At 35.4% G+C, this 15,333-nt stretch overlaps 1 pseudogene; it reads left to right on the top strand.

Annotated features, from left to right (window-relative positions):
* The first annotated feature begins 3,421 nt into the window (after nt 1-3,421).
* LOC130052862 (uncharacterized) lies at nt 3,422-4,423 on the top strand (annotated as a pseudogene).
* The last annotated feature ends 10,910 nt before the right edge of the window (nt 4,424-15,333 follow it).

Here is a 15,333-nt window from a genome sequence, read left to right as displayed (position 1 = left end):
CAATATTCCATTATCACCTGCATATGGTGTTTATATATCTCTATTGATTATCATAACTCCCACAAGCAATACAAAATAGATAGTTGGGCAAACACGGACCCTTGGACACACCAGAGGTGGGATCAGGTGCCTAGGAGGAGTAAGCATCCCCTGTTGACCGGTCACACCCGCCGTGAGCCCCATATCCTGATCAGGTAAACGGAGTTATCCGCAGTCAAAATCAGTGTGCCAAGAACGGCTTAACAATCGGTATGAAACACGTCAGACAGCATTTGACCCAATGCGAGGTTGTATTGGCGAACTAGATCGTTATAACGACCATAGAATTTGCGAAATGCTGACTTCAATCGAGACTGTTGAAATCCCTGTACCATCAACTTGTTTGTCAGTAGCTTACCTCGATTTAAAAACTGACTCTACCCAGAACAAGCTCTTGCATATCGAATCAGTTGAGATATATAAACACCATATGCAGGTGATAATGGAATATTGCTACATAAATGTGGGAAGTTGACGATGAAGAAGCTGAAATCATCCCGTTTGTCATACAGTTGAGTTGTTAGTTTGCCGTTAATGTCTACTTTCAATAAAATATCTAAGTATGAAGCAGAAGTGGACGACTCTGTGGTGTCCTTTATTTCCAGCTCACAGGGATATATCAAATCGACATATGAATGAAAACTATCATTGTTAATAGACAAAACGTCATCGATATATCTAAAAGTCGAATTGAAGGTCACAGCGAGAGATTTTTTCTTCTCACGTAGAAGTTTTTGAATAAATTCTGCTCCATATGAATATAAAAACAGGTCAGGTAACAAAGGAGCACAATTTGTGCCCATGGAAATTCCAACAGACTGTTGGAAGACCTGATCACCAAAGACCACGAAGATATTGTCAATGAGGAACTCTAGCATATTTTTTATTTCAACTTCAGAGTACTTGTGCTTGGAATCAGAGTGGCGTTTAAGAAAGTAAGTTTTTGAATGACTGATCACTAGATATGAATATTTCCGTTTTCCGTTTTTGTTGAAGAAGCAACTGTCTATGATGTCAAAAAGTCCAGTCTTTAATTTATCGTGAGGAATGGTCGTGTATAGTGTTGAAAAGTCATAGGTTTTAATGCTATTGATTTGGGAAAAATTCTGTGATTTCAAGTTTACTAAAAGTTCTTTAGAATTTTTTAGAATCCACATTTGATTAACACCACTTCTGGCATATGTAGTCGCACAGTAAGTTTGAAGTTTCTCCTTCACAGCTGTTAACATTTTCGTGAGGAGCAAAGATAGGGGCTTGGTAGAGCACTTACTGGATCCAGCAATGTATCTTTGTTTGTAAGGGTTTTTATGTAGTTTAGGAATCCAGTATAGGTACGGTAACTCATATTTATTCGACCCATTGACTGGAATATTAAATGTGTCTAAAACTGAAGCATGGTTTTGAAGAATTTCGTCTTTTGAAAGGGCAGTTGGAGTATAAGTACGATTACCAAAAGTGGAATTAATGCCAAGTTCGTTTAAAATACAGTTGTAATAATGAGCCTTACAAACAAAGACAATGTTGTTACTAGCTTTGTCAGCTGGAACCAAAACATATTCCTCATGTAACCTATCTAATTCTTTTATCACTTCTGGTTTACTAAACACAGAAGGATAGATGGTACGTACTTTTGTTTTCATGTGTCTAATGCGGGATTTTAATATCCCTCTTATGCTTTTAACTCATTCTGACAATGTATCAAGTTCTTCTTTTTCATATGTAGCCCATCGTCTGGCATAATCTTCGACAGAACTCATAATAGAGATGAAGTTCTGTCGCCAATTAAAAGACCGAGGTTCTCTGTATTTAGGACCTTTAAGAATAAGTGATTTGAGGTCCTCATTTTCAACTATATCAACATCACCAGTAATGACATGTCCAGCTGGACTGTAGTTGAAAGAAGATGAAGAACAAGAACATGTTGGTGGATTACGTATAAGATGGTCTATATCTAAGCACTGCAAAGTTTGTTTATAATTTAAAAGTTTGGATGCAATAGTAGAAGTATAGCTGTAGGAAATACAGGGTGTAGACTTGAACTTGAAATAAGTTGAAATACACGACTGAACCCTTTTATGACGAAGAATGTTGCTTATGTTGACGGCATCTATTCCTTTGTTTGTAAATTTGAGCTTAAGGAACTGACGGCATGATTTGGAAGGAACATCATCCATGTTCCGTGCTGGTTTATAGAGCCTGTGGTAGGCAACATCCATAATCATAGAGTTAAGTCTATATTCAGGTGTTGAAAAATCCAAGTATATTGATATTTGATCACGTGATACAGAGTTGATGTAGAGACTGTCGGTCCGGTGAAAAATGTATAAGAGGTCGATATGCACTTAATGATATATACATATTGTTTTTGTATAAAAGGGTTGTTTTTACAGAATTTGTCACAAATTGATCTGTTTATTAATACTTTTTTCCTGACATATTTCTATGGCCCTACTTAACACAACTGCGTTATATCCAGGGGATATTACCCATGGTGTAGTACAATGAATATGAATACTCTCTGAAACAACGCCTACATCTGATTGATATTTAAGTACGCGTGCTTTAATGCTTTTGTTCATATAAAAGGTCTCTTGGAATTTTTAAGGATTTTTAATGAGATGCTCGTTAGAATTAGTGTAGATAAAGTTGATACTAAAGTATAGCAGTCTTTGTCTGATGTGTTTATTATTGTATCAAATTCGATATGAATTTGATGCTTTTATCAAGGAACGTGTTCATTTCCCGAGTAATAGTATTGGCAGATCCACCTTTAAATTTTAAGTAACCAATAGAGTCATTCCCCTTGAGTCAGTCTCCTGTGCCTGCTTTTCAATTAAAGACTCGTTGAATGAGGTTGTTGAAATTTTGAAATACGTTTTCTTTGCAAACAAGACAGGTTTAAAAATTATCTAATACATGAGATTGAAAACTGTTCGTTATCTTCACCTTGCATATAATACATTTCTATGCTTTTATAATCTATTTGGTCTTGGTTTGCTGCAATCTATTCATTGGCATTTGTTCCCGATTTTCCGATGATCCTTGATTTTGTCGCTGCCAAATTTGCTAGCGTCTTTTGTGGCCATCTTGTTTTTAGACAGCGACTTAATATTATGATAAGAGCTTCAACAATTTATCTTTCTTGGATATGTGAATGAAGGTAATAGTTGTCTGGATCGTCAGGATTTATCATATTGCTTTGAATATTTGCAATTATTAATCTATTTTTGAATCAATGACACGGTTTTTTTATATCAAGGGAAGTAACGTTAGAAATACACGTATCTAAGTAATTTATCTCTGGCTAAAATTTTAAACAACAATACAAAAACAACAACTAATAATCTTGAAAGCATATGTATGTTTCAAGATAGGTAGAATAATGCCCATACCGGTTGGTAAGGTTTACTTCATTTAACAATAAATAGATAATAATAATAATAATTTGGTTATTTGATTTCATTTTTATTTTTCTGCCATAAATGAACACAATACCACCGATATCTAAGAGGCAACGAATGTCACACCGGCAGCTACATCTCCAGAGGCGTCGGGAAATACCTCTATAGGACTGGGACTGACCACATTGAATTATCAGACACAGCCAGCGACGTCCACACATCCTAGAACAATAACTCATGACCCATTGGCACCAGCAATTTCCACTTCCTCAGATATTAGCACTGCCTCTGTTCCTTTCCTATCAATCCATATGATCGATATGCACGTTACTAACACAATTAAACAACGCATTGTTGGTGAGCAGTTTATTGATTTGGCTTTTCTAGGCACACCATAATTTGGGCTACTTAAAAGACATTGGTCACCAATGATATGGGCGAAACACTTTCTAAGGATACGAACTCCAAAAAGGTGGAAACTATAGAACAATGGACTGATCTTTTGCTCATCTATGCAAGTGTGTACTTGAGTGTACATCCCGCTAAAACTCTTTATCTGCTAAAGTATATACAGACGGTTAGGATGGGGGTAAATAGGGGGGTTGTCTTGGAACGATTATGATACTCAATACAGGGTACGCAAAGAGCAAAATCTTGCTTCTTCCTGGGGGGGGGGGGGGGTTGACTCAGTGTTATGGATTATGTACATGACACCTGGGCTTGCTCATAATACCTCAAATGCATCAAAACCTGCTATAGGCAAATGTTGCAATTTCAATTTCAAGGACTCTTGGGATAAATTCCCATGCATGTATAAGCACAACTGTATTCATTGTGGTAGTATCCATTCAATGCTTTATTGCACCTCGCCAGTTTTGAGTAATGTGTCCGTTCAAACTGTTCATCCCCCAAATTTCAACCACTCAATTGTATGGACAGCAAATTCCTCGTCCACAAACCAACAATACACACAACAATTATAGAAGATAATCTCCACTCTGAGTTTTCTAAGCTTTTAGATGCTTTAATATATGAAAACACTCATAATCGCCAATGCTTTTGATCCAACCAACCCCCCTTTTTCTCTGCTGCATTTTCCTTGGTCTTGAACGCATTTCAAATACACAATTTGCCTATAATTACAAGACACAATCTCATATTGACTATCCGTTTTTCGAAAATGGACCATATTCGTAGGGCAAATAGACAACAGGGTGGTCTAGCTTGTCCAAATCAGCTTGTAACCAAATATGTCATCATACGTCCAGAGGGTTCAGGCCCACTATTTCAACATTTTAATTCTCCCACACTCGATACCAATTTACAGGGGTACTTTGTAAGGCAGTTAAGCACCTGGATTTGCCTGCTAGCTCAGGATACAAATCATGTTCTTCACGTATTGGTGCAAACACTGAGTTTGCTTTAAAGGGTTTTTCATCTGATGATATCACTGTTCGTTATCTTCGCCCTTCATTCAAAGACCTGGGCGTTGGAAATCTTCTTATATATCCTACATCCGCAGACCAACGTTTGTAATTCATTTTGGATATACAGATAATATGGTTGGTGGGTTCCTCAATAATTAAACACACATTTTTGGAAGCTGTATTAAGACAGGTGCCACAAATTTCACACTAAAAGACAAACTATAATCTCTGGTGGCGGGATATAGAGGCATCCAGTTAGGAAAAAACAAGACAAACATGGGTTCTGTACCTAATTTCATTCTAAATAAAATACACTGGAGGAGGGTAAGTTGTCGGTTAGGAGAATCAGAGTTATAATAAAGCAATTGATTTGTATATAAGAACAACTTTCCAAACATAAAAGTCATTTACCCTCCCATGGCTACAATGTCGCAATTCAGTAAGTCTGAAAGCTATGGAATAAGCACATAAACGTGTCAATTCTCATATTTGTACAGTCGTCCTGCATTCCGGGGGTGCCATTTTCCGTCATACAGAAATGAAGTCCGATTCAGGTTTGTTTGCTCAATATGGGGTACATATGTCCTCTTTAGGAATAACATATGATTTAACTCTCTCCAAGGAGGACTGGAAGTCATCGATCTTCAAGGACATCTTGCTTTCCTTACTAGAAGGGAAAGCGGTCGGGTACGGCTGTTTTTGTATGATGCATTACCCCCACAATGGTGGCGGAATTCCCTGGACTGTTTTTCATTCTGAACCTCGTCTCAGTGAACTAGTGACGTAAAAGCGGAAATCTGGATGTAAATAATATAAGTAAGCGTTGACCTCTGCACCTTCCAGGATCAATGTTTTCTATATAATGAACATTGACCTTTGATGCTCTGAACTTTGATCTTGTTTGATTGTGCTAAAGGACAAGGTACGTTTGGGGCCAAATTTGGCCCCGCGTCCAAATTAAATGATATTTCTCAAAATTCTTTCATATGGTGCATACTTCCATAAAATGGTTATGATGTCTTCGTAAAAAGCTTTACTTATGTATAATGCATATGTAAATACAGTATAGTTTACGATAACGTTGTGCCATTTTGACGTTACGTTATGCGACGTCATGAACAAGAAAGCTATGTCATGAACTCAATATGAAAATAATCCAATTTATGTCGCCACATGCCCAAAGTTTTATTAAACAAATGTGCACTATGATTTTTATTTGAAAAGTTTAATTGATTTTTTCCGAAAGTTTTAATCAATTGTAGATGTTTCAATGCGGCGAATGCTGTGATTTGAAGGACGATTAGTGTAATTGTATCTAAGAATTTTAGAGTAACCCATATATATTCATTCAATTTTAACAGTGTATTTACATTTGCATTCAATTTGCATTGTTTTAATCTAAATTAAATGAATATCATGTATGTACGTAGCGCGTGGTTACCTTAAGTTATTCTTGTGTGTATATGTACACTTTGTTCTTTGTTTTCGAGCGCACTAAATGTTTTCACCGAAGGAACACGCATTAGCTAATGCTACATTGGATTGTACATGTAGTAAAAAGAACATGAAATTCATTCAGAATATATGTGAAAAGAAATATTATAAAACGAACTTGAAAAGTTTTATTTTAAATTTCAACACCTGACAATTGGGCCGAATGTGAACCTTATAGGATGTGATAAGATTTACAAACAATGTGATAAGTTCTACACAAGAGTTGACACTGCCACCATGAAAAACCTAACAAAAAATAATCTTCTCGGTATTATATTCAATGTTTTAGCATACACTTGCATCTATTAATTACACTCTTTATTTGAAAAAAAAATATATACAGGCTCCTGTCAATTATGTTTATATAAGAAATCTTTCAATGCATTAGTATTTACGCAAAGGAAAAAAGTTTGAATCATAAATCATATTCATTGTCTCAAACCACGTCCGAAGTCCGCATGGGAGAGGATTGTATATTTTTGACCCCCACCCCTTCTACCTTTTGATACATGCCGATTTAGTCGGATATATGAAAACAACCTTGATTTCCCTGTCTAATAAATCATTCAACAAATCCTTTTCGGCCAGTTTCTAATGATGAATGAAGCAGAGACTGTCTATTAAAAGTACCAAAGTCAATCACTATGGCAGTGCATCAGCATATATAATGCCGTCAGTCAAAGATATTTATATTTTCCAGCAATTGTCAAAATAATGAAAGGTGTAAGATCTAATCAGTTTTTGACACTAAGTTTTTTCACTATACTAGTGAAATGACTACTAGAATCTATAATTTACTAGTCCTGCTGATTTGTGACTAGTCCGGCTGCTGAAAGTAGACGGCCGAGTCGCGATGCGACGAGGGGAAGAGTGCGGGAGGGGCTTTTCCCCTCTTAAAGAGGGTGGGGGTCCGGGGAAAAAAATCAAAATCTAGATGCAAATTGTTCATTTGAGACAAAGAAATGAACATTTTATGACCAAATCTAACCTCTTTTCCTGATTCTCTCATCAAACCATCATATTTATACTTGAATATCATGGAGAATACGTCGATGTATAGCATAGTATCGTATTTTGTCGAATATGATATGCACTTTTTTTCAAGGATTTTTGGCGTGAGAAAGGGGTGCGCATTTTTACCAAATAGTTTTTTTTCAGGTGAAACTCGGCGGTTAAGTAATGTTTTACTCGGAGACATATCGTATGCTTGTTCACGTTGTTCACCTAATCGATCTCAAGAAAATTACTACAGAACGTAAAATTGTAGAAAATATTATACTTAACAATATGTAAATAATTAAATTATTATAAAACAGCCAATTAAGTTTCATTCGATCTTACATTCATACTAGATATTCATCAGCGTACAAAAGTGCTACGATATCATCATACCATGACCGGCACATGTTTTTCGAAGCCATCGTTGTGTACAAGGACTTCGTCACTTGATTTTGTCAGACACCTATTCAGGGTACTTTCTGCATGCTGCACGATTTCCATGGATCTGGGAATATGCTATTTTCTTTTCTAGTAAATGACACGCGACTGACATACTTCATCTATCTAAATGCAGCGAAATTTCGGAGAGTTATGTTTGAATTCTTCATTTCACTACCGTCTCCAAATAATGGTAGTGTACGATTACAACACATTGAACACTTTTACTTTATTTCTATAACGTCGGCTATTTGAATTATTTGAAGTGTAAACAAAGAAAATATCGAGTGTTCAAACTTTAATGCTACAAAATATCATGCTTTGCTAAAATTAATATACTATTACCGCGCTGTATCCAAATTCCTGTGCTTTGTTGAGAACTTACATTAGTTCCACAAAAATTTCTAGTGAAATTGAAAAAAGCCAAGAATACTGCTTGGTTAGAATGTTTACATTAATCACCGGTAATTATGTAGATTGGGAAAAGGATATCAAACAATCGTTCCAGTTTTATACAAATGATAATATTGTGCTCTAGTTTAGTCCTCATTACTTTGCGCACAAATTACATGTAACTTTAATTCCAGAGGGGAGGGGGTTTCCGCACCTCCACTCTAGATCCGCGCATGATTCAGATAGAGTCATTAAGCGGTGTTTTGTGCACATGCCACTAAATGCTAAGTGACCGACGGTGAGTGGGATGGTTAAAGTGTAAATGCAGGAAAAGAAAGTTCTCCTTATGTGTGAAAATTGCGTTCTAATACTTCAACACCAGTTCCACGATTTAATGATGAAAATAGTAACCAATGACTAGCTATCATGTATTTTTAAATAAGACTATGTCACAGAACACGTGCGTCAGTTATCGACAAATGTAAGGCGATTCTATAAACAAATAATTATTACAGCGACATAGGAACAGGGGGATTTGACCCACACATTCTTTTGTTTTGAGAATGTAGCTTTTCCATAAACTTTACCTGCGAATTTTGATTTAACCCCCCCCCCCTTATGGTAGTACTGAATGCTTGCGAAAATTTAAGCATGAAATGATTAGAGTTGTAGATATGTTGACATTGATTGCATTAATGCAGTCAGAGTCGTTCGTTTCTACTAAAATGTTTTCTTAAGAAATGTTTTTTATCTATTCATTTTTTTTTTTACATGTAATGATCGGGGTTCACCAGGTTTTGTCCTCTTGGAACACACAATACAAGCGTATAATTTTTTCAAGCTTACAAATGAGTAATAATTTAGATATCTAGATACTACATCGTTCATCTATCAACTACCAACATTCACTCTTATAGCAGGGTAGATGCGAATATTTCATTATTATATATATATATCATGGAGTAACCTCTCCTAAATGAGTTCGACAACTTTGTAATATAAACGACAGATCGATAAAGTTGGAATTGTTTTGATAGGAAACCTGCATGTCATAAAACTACAGGTACTGCAGCATGTAAATAATGAACAATATATTGTAATGAATTGATTTTCAAGTGTATTATATTTAAAGCCTGTATGTTTGACTTGCTACTAATTCAATTTTTACGGGGAAAATATAACCGGATTTTGCATTCGAACTCTCGCACTGTTATGCTCTGGTATAAAGGTACCGATTAAGCTATCGCGCTTTCATTTTCGATATTATTAAACTTTTTACTTTATAAACAAAGATTGCATTCGGTTGCAGACGTGCATTTTTTTTTTTTAAAGCCAGGCCAAAGCCATAATAGAATTCTTACTTAACAACATACATATTATGTATCATGAGTGGGTTTTTAATTCAGATGGACAATCATTAGATGTGTCTGACATGATGCTTAATACAATATTAGAATAGCATTTGGAATTACACATGCAACATACCCAATAAGTTATAATTAGCCTACATGTATGTTAGAATATTATGACTGGCAAAGCATATTTAGACATGTATTTAGATACGCATTGTAGCCGCCACAGTATATGCACACCAATTTAGAGGGATAATTCATATCATAAACCATCTATGAGAAAAAAAGAATATGTGATTGCCTGAACTTTTCCATGTGTTACATTAATTGCGTTGATATCATTGCGTATCTATATCAAACATAATACGAGTAAAATTGGAATCGGAAATATCTGTGTCAAAGATTCCAATTATCTGATTACACACTATCTTCTTCAATGTAAACTATGTAGAGTCTTATAAAATTTAATATACTGTACATATGCCTATTATTTATTCATTAAACTTGTATACATGTATATGGACACCATCAACGTTGACATTTGTATTATAGATGAACGCGGGAAATGGTTAAACGTTAAATTTAACAGTCTGCTCATTTACCAACCAAGTCGAAATTTTGCTCATTACTGACTTTTAACATAAATAATTTGTACACAAAACATCTTTGTGGTTATTTCATGTGCTCTATCTTAAAAATTGTTTCAAAGGCATAAAAAACAGGTAATTTCGGCGATTTCGGTAAATCATGTCAATCGGAGATAAGGAAAATGACGTCACAGAACATATTACGTCACTAATTTCCACATGAATCATCAGGGCCAATGCCCTAGTGCATAATCATAATAATTAAACCAAGTGAAACCACATTTTAAATTTATCCTAATTTTGTGGCGAAATTTGGGCCTTAATGTACCTTGCTCTTTGAACTTTGATGTTGTTTGAACTTTGATCTTTGATCACGAACTTTGAATTTTAAACATGACCTAGTTACATGGTTGTATGTATAGCTTTGATATTGAATGTTATTGTCTATATATATATTTGCATCTGTTGAGGCATGTTTGTTGTTGGCGGTTCACGGCCCATGTTGTATTTGATTGGCAATTCATTCATAACAGTCGTGCCCACACTTATTTTAATAAATGTCAAAGTTACAATTTGTTTGAGTTACACTTTTCTGAGATAAATGCATACAATGAGAAAATAACATAGTGTCATTGTATCAAAAGATTCATTAATGTTTCATTTCTTATAAAGAGGAGAGAAATTCAAAATGACCGAGGGTAATTATAAGCAACCCAAGAAATGGACTTTTCTGAAAAATGGAATAGATTGAAGCAAACACTGAACTTATACTTAGATATGGCACTCCCAGACAAAAACGAGAAGAAAAAATGGAAGCCTTACAACATGCAATAAGTCAATAAGGAAGATAAATCTAGAACACATTTTCTTTCAACTAGGGGTATCAAGAAAAATTCAAAATCGTCATTAAGAAATTTGAATATTTCTGCATTCGAAATACAAATTTATTTGTGGCAAGACAGATTCAACACTCGGACACAAGGATCCAGTGAAAGTATTGACCAATATGTCACAGAAATAGAAATAATGGCAAAAGATTGTGAATTTGAACATCTTGAAGATGGTCTAATCAGCGTCAGAATTGTACGTAGAACTTACTCGTCGAGAGGGAAACTATCCTTAGAAAAATCGTTAAAGTAAATATTTATCACGCGGATGAAGAATCCAGACAGTAAATAAAAGCCCCCAATAAAGAAGGAAAAGTTCATGTTTTGAAGAAAGGCACCCAAGGCAACATACTTCTCGGAATGAAAACACAGAGTTGGAAAGTCAACAGCAACATCGAAATAATTATATCAAGAAAGATTATGTGACTGCAGGAAATGTGGGACAAATCATACATGTATAAAACGCAACTGCCCAACATTCGGTAAAATCTGTCACAAATGCAACAAACTCAGCCACTTTCAGAAATTTTACATGTCCAAACAAATAACAAAGAAAGTTCACATTAGAAAAAGCCTCGACAAGTGATGAGGAAAACGAAATATGGGAACATTTTGTTTCACCACCTACAAACTCAAATGTAAAAAAGAAAAATGAATTCAGAATTGACACAGGATCACATACAATATTTCGACTCTTTCAACCTTGAGGACATTAAGAAATGTCAATCTTCCAAAATAAAAACAAAAATCACAAATATCTCGAAGACAAAATCAAACCTCATTGAGAAATGCCACACAGAAGTGCAGAAAACTACAGCTAGAATCCTATGTAACAAACAGAGAGACCAAAGTCCATTGCTTTAATGCAAGGCATCTCATGATTTAGGACTTGTGGAATTAGTAATGGCTCTACATATGTACAATGTAATTTAGAAAGCCCTATCAAAGAATTCCCCGAAATATTCAGGGGACAGAGATGTTTGAACAATAACTATAAAATAAAGTTAGATAAATCTGTTACTGTAATTCCTCCGCGAAAAACAACTTTCAACTCCTCTAAGAAGTAGTTGAAAACCTTGGATGAAATGGAACAAAATTGTGTCATCAGAAAAAAATCATGAACCGACTGATTGGGTCAACTCATTGACAACACAGGAAAACTACAAGTGTGTTTAAACCCAAGATCGTTCAATAAGGATATCGAAAGAGACCATTTTGAACTATCAACGATTGAGGACATCACAAATCGCATAGCTGGCGCAAAATTCACGAGGAAACTTAATTGTAACCATGAATACTGGCAAACGCCATTGGACAATGAAAGTCAACTTCTTACGACATCGAAATCTTGATTTGGAAAATATTGTATTGTACGCATTTTGATGGAATTAGTATCAATTCAGCTCAAGAACTTTTCCAAAAATGTTGTTACTGAATATTTAGCGCTTGCAATACAAGACATCACGATACACCAAATTTTCGTAAAGCCATCCCCAATACATATAAACTTACTGGAAGCATCTTAAAAATGAATTAGATTCTCAAGTAAATTATTATAGCAATACAAATATACTGATAACGAAAAACGCATTCTCATTTTAGCGGTGATTCTGTCCCATTCAGATTGATACGCGTAGATCAGTGATCCCGATATATTGGGGTTTATGGATACCGACTAAAACTTACAGTAAGGGGCAAGATTAAAAGCTCATTGTCTGAGAAAAAAACTAAATTCACGTAGTTTTCACCAACGCACCCACCCTCCTTTACAACTGAACAGGATGAACGTTGAAACTAATCGAATAACAAATAAAAACATACGAGTATAAATAACATTCTGCATACCTTTTCTATTGTTTGTTCACAAATGAAAGTTTACATAAAAATTATCAAATTTTCATTAAAATGTAATAGTATTATGTGTTTTTAACATTCGTCTGTCTTTTTTCCTTTTTCACTAAAGTACAATCAATGTTGCATGACAAAAGCATACGGGGATCACCCTAACTATTTCATTTTTTATCAGACATCAATATTTTGATCTCGCTCCTAAAAAGCTGTTTTATCCAATATTGGTTCTAATATTGGATATCATTCATTGGGTCTAATATTTCGTTTTGTGCAAACAAACAAAAATAATGAATTAACCGTGAAGCGTTTACCTGACCAATGACAGTGGACATCTCTGCCACTGTTCAAAGCTCTCCCACAGTGGAACTCATATATTCTGTCTTCAGGGCCATTGTGATGAACTGACACAACGGTATCGATGGATTGAGTCCGTAATGGGCAATGAAAATTCAACGCTCCATGCCAATCATTCTTGAAAGCGAATGCTGCTTGGATAAATAGAATAACCCATAATCCATACAAGATGTGCATATCTCTGTTTCCGGAGACTCTAAAACAAAACAATAGTAAATAATTATTTTAAATTATTTCTGATAATGCAGATTAAATAAAAACATGCATGTATTTTGCAAACAACAATATACCTTTCCAAGACGAGAATATTGGCGATACGTGGATAATATAAGCTATCCATATATATATATATAGAGAGAGAGAGAGGGAGAGAGAGAGAGAGAGAGAGAGAGAGAGAGAGAGAGAGAGAGAGAGAGATGTTATACATGACAAAATAGACCGTTGGGGGCATAAATTGTTCACCTGGCTATACACCATCCAGCCATTAATCAACTAGATATTTTCATACTACAATGTGTCACATAAATGTGGGGTAAAACATTTTCCTTTGGAGATAATACACTGCAGACTTTATTTTACTACCTTGTAGTGTAGGGAGTAAAATGGAAGTACAATTGGTAGTGTGGGTTTTCTTCATGACATTACTCAATTGTAAACACAGATATAATCGTTGAATTGAAAATCCCCCAGCAAAAGTAATCGCGATGTTATCACAATTACGCTATGGAGAGAAATGCGATGGGACGTTTTCTGTATCTGTATGTCGATACTTGTGTGTGTGTGTGTGTGTGTGTGTGTGTGTGTGTGTGTGTGTATCTGTGTGGTGTGTGTGTATCTGTGTGGTGTGTGTGTGTGTGTGTGTGTGTGTGTGTGTGTGTGTGTGAGAGAGAGAGAGAGAGAGAGAGAGAACATCGGTAATTATTGAATATCCCTATTACACGTGTATGCTTTTTATTTACAATACTAATTCACATTTAAAACACGAATTACCCACATTACTCATCATTATTATAATTAAACATTGAATTTAACAATATTTACAATGAAGAAATTAAGGAAAGGGATTCAAATGACATTGTTCAAACCCAGGTTTTCTCGGAAACATATATTGTGTTTGATATCGTTGTGTTTCTCCCAATAAGGTGAAAAACAATATAAGCATATCACAAAAAAGTTTTAGAAAAGAATTAAACACCACCTTTATCATGATTTCATTTGGAATTAGTTTACGGCCGATTTTCACACCTCCTGCAAGGAAACCAACCCAAACCGCTTCAAACCAGCACTGAACAGAACGGACTGTTTGTACTTCGTATATTTTTGAAACATAATTTTATATTAGAAGGGATATGAATGCTTACGGAATTAAAGAAACAGAGATACACCATGTACATGTAACAGTAGAACCCACAATAAATATCAGCATTTCTCATGCCTACAGAAATATCCGTAATTATGAGAACTTAGCAATATCAACAACACAATAACAATAGGAAGTACACTTTCTAAAAGTGAAAAACAAAGCAGGTTAATGTAAGTACCATATATGCGCCTTTTTCACAGGCTACCATGCAATACAAAAGAAAACACCTTTCATCGGTAGTTCGGAGCTTTGAAACGTCGGTATTGATTTGAAAAAGGTCCTTCTCGGAGGTTCAGCAAACAAACAAATTATGACAATAACAACGTGAATTAACATAAAAAAAAAATTATCTTGCATAAATTTTGATGATTTGAATAATCAATAATTCATTAGTTTTGTAAGAAAAATATGCTGCACATGCATTATGAATGAAATCTTATCCTCTGTGTGACACCGTGAAAACACACCGTGACACCTCGTCGACACACCGTGATACTCCGTGGACACACCGTGTTACGCGGAGGGCTCTCAGATTCAAGGCTAGCGCAGAAATCGCAACTTCAAAGGCACCGACTTTTTTCTAGGCCCACGGTGAACCAAGGATTTTTGGTCCACGGGGGCTCGTATTTTTCGGGGAAAACTAGTGGACTGTACTGTATGTATGCATATCAGTTGTCATTTACAAATTGAATAGCGGGGGGGGGGGGGGGGGGGGGGGGGGGGGGGGGGGACAAATATACATACGTAT

The sequence above is a fragment of the Ostrea edulis genome, chromosome 3, assembly GCF_947568905.1.
Source record: "Ostrea edulis chromosome 3, xbOstEdul1.1, whole genome shotgun sequence".
Lineage (NCBI taxonomy): Eukaryota > Metazoa > Mollusca > Bivalvia > Ostreida > Ostreidae > Ostrea > Ostrea edulis.
Note: the sequence above shows the minus strand (reverse complement) of the source record. Positions and strands in the feature narration are given on the sequence as shown.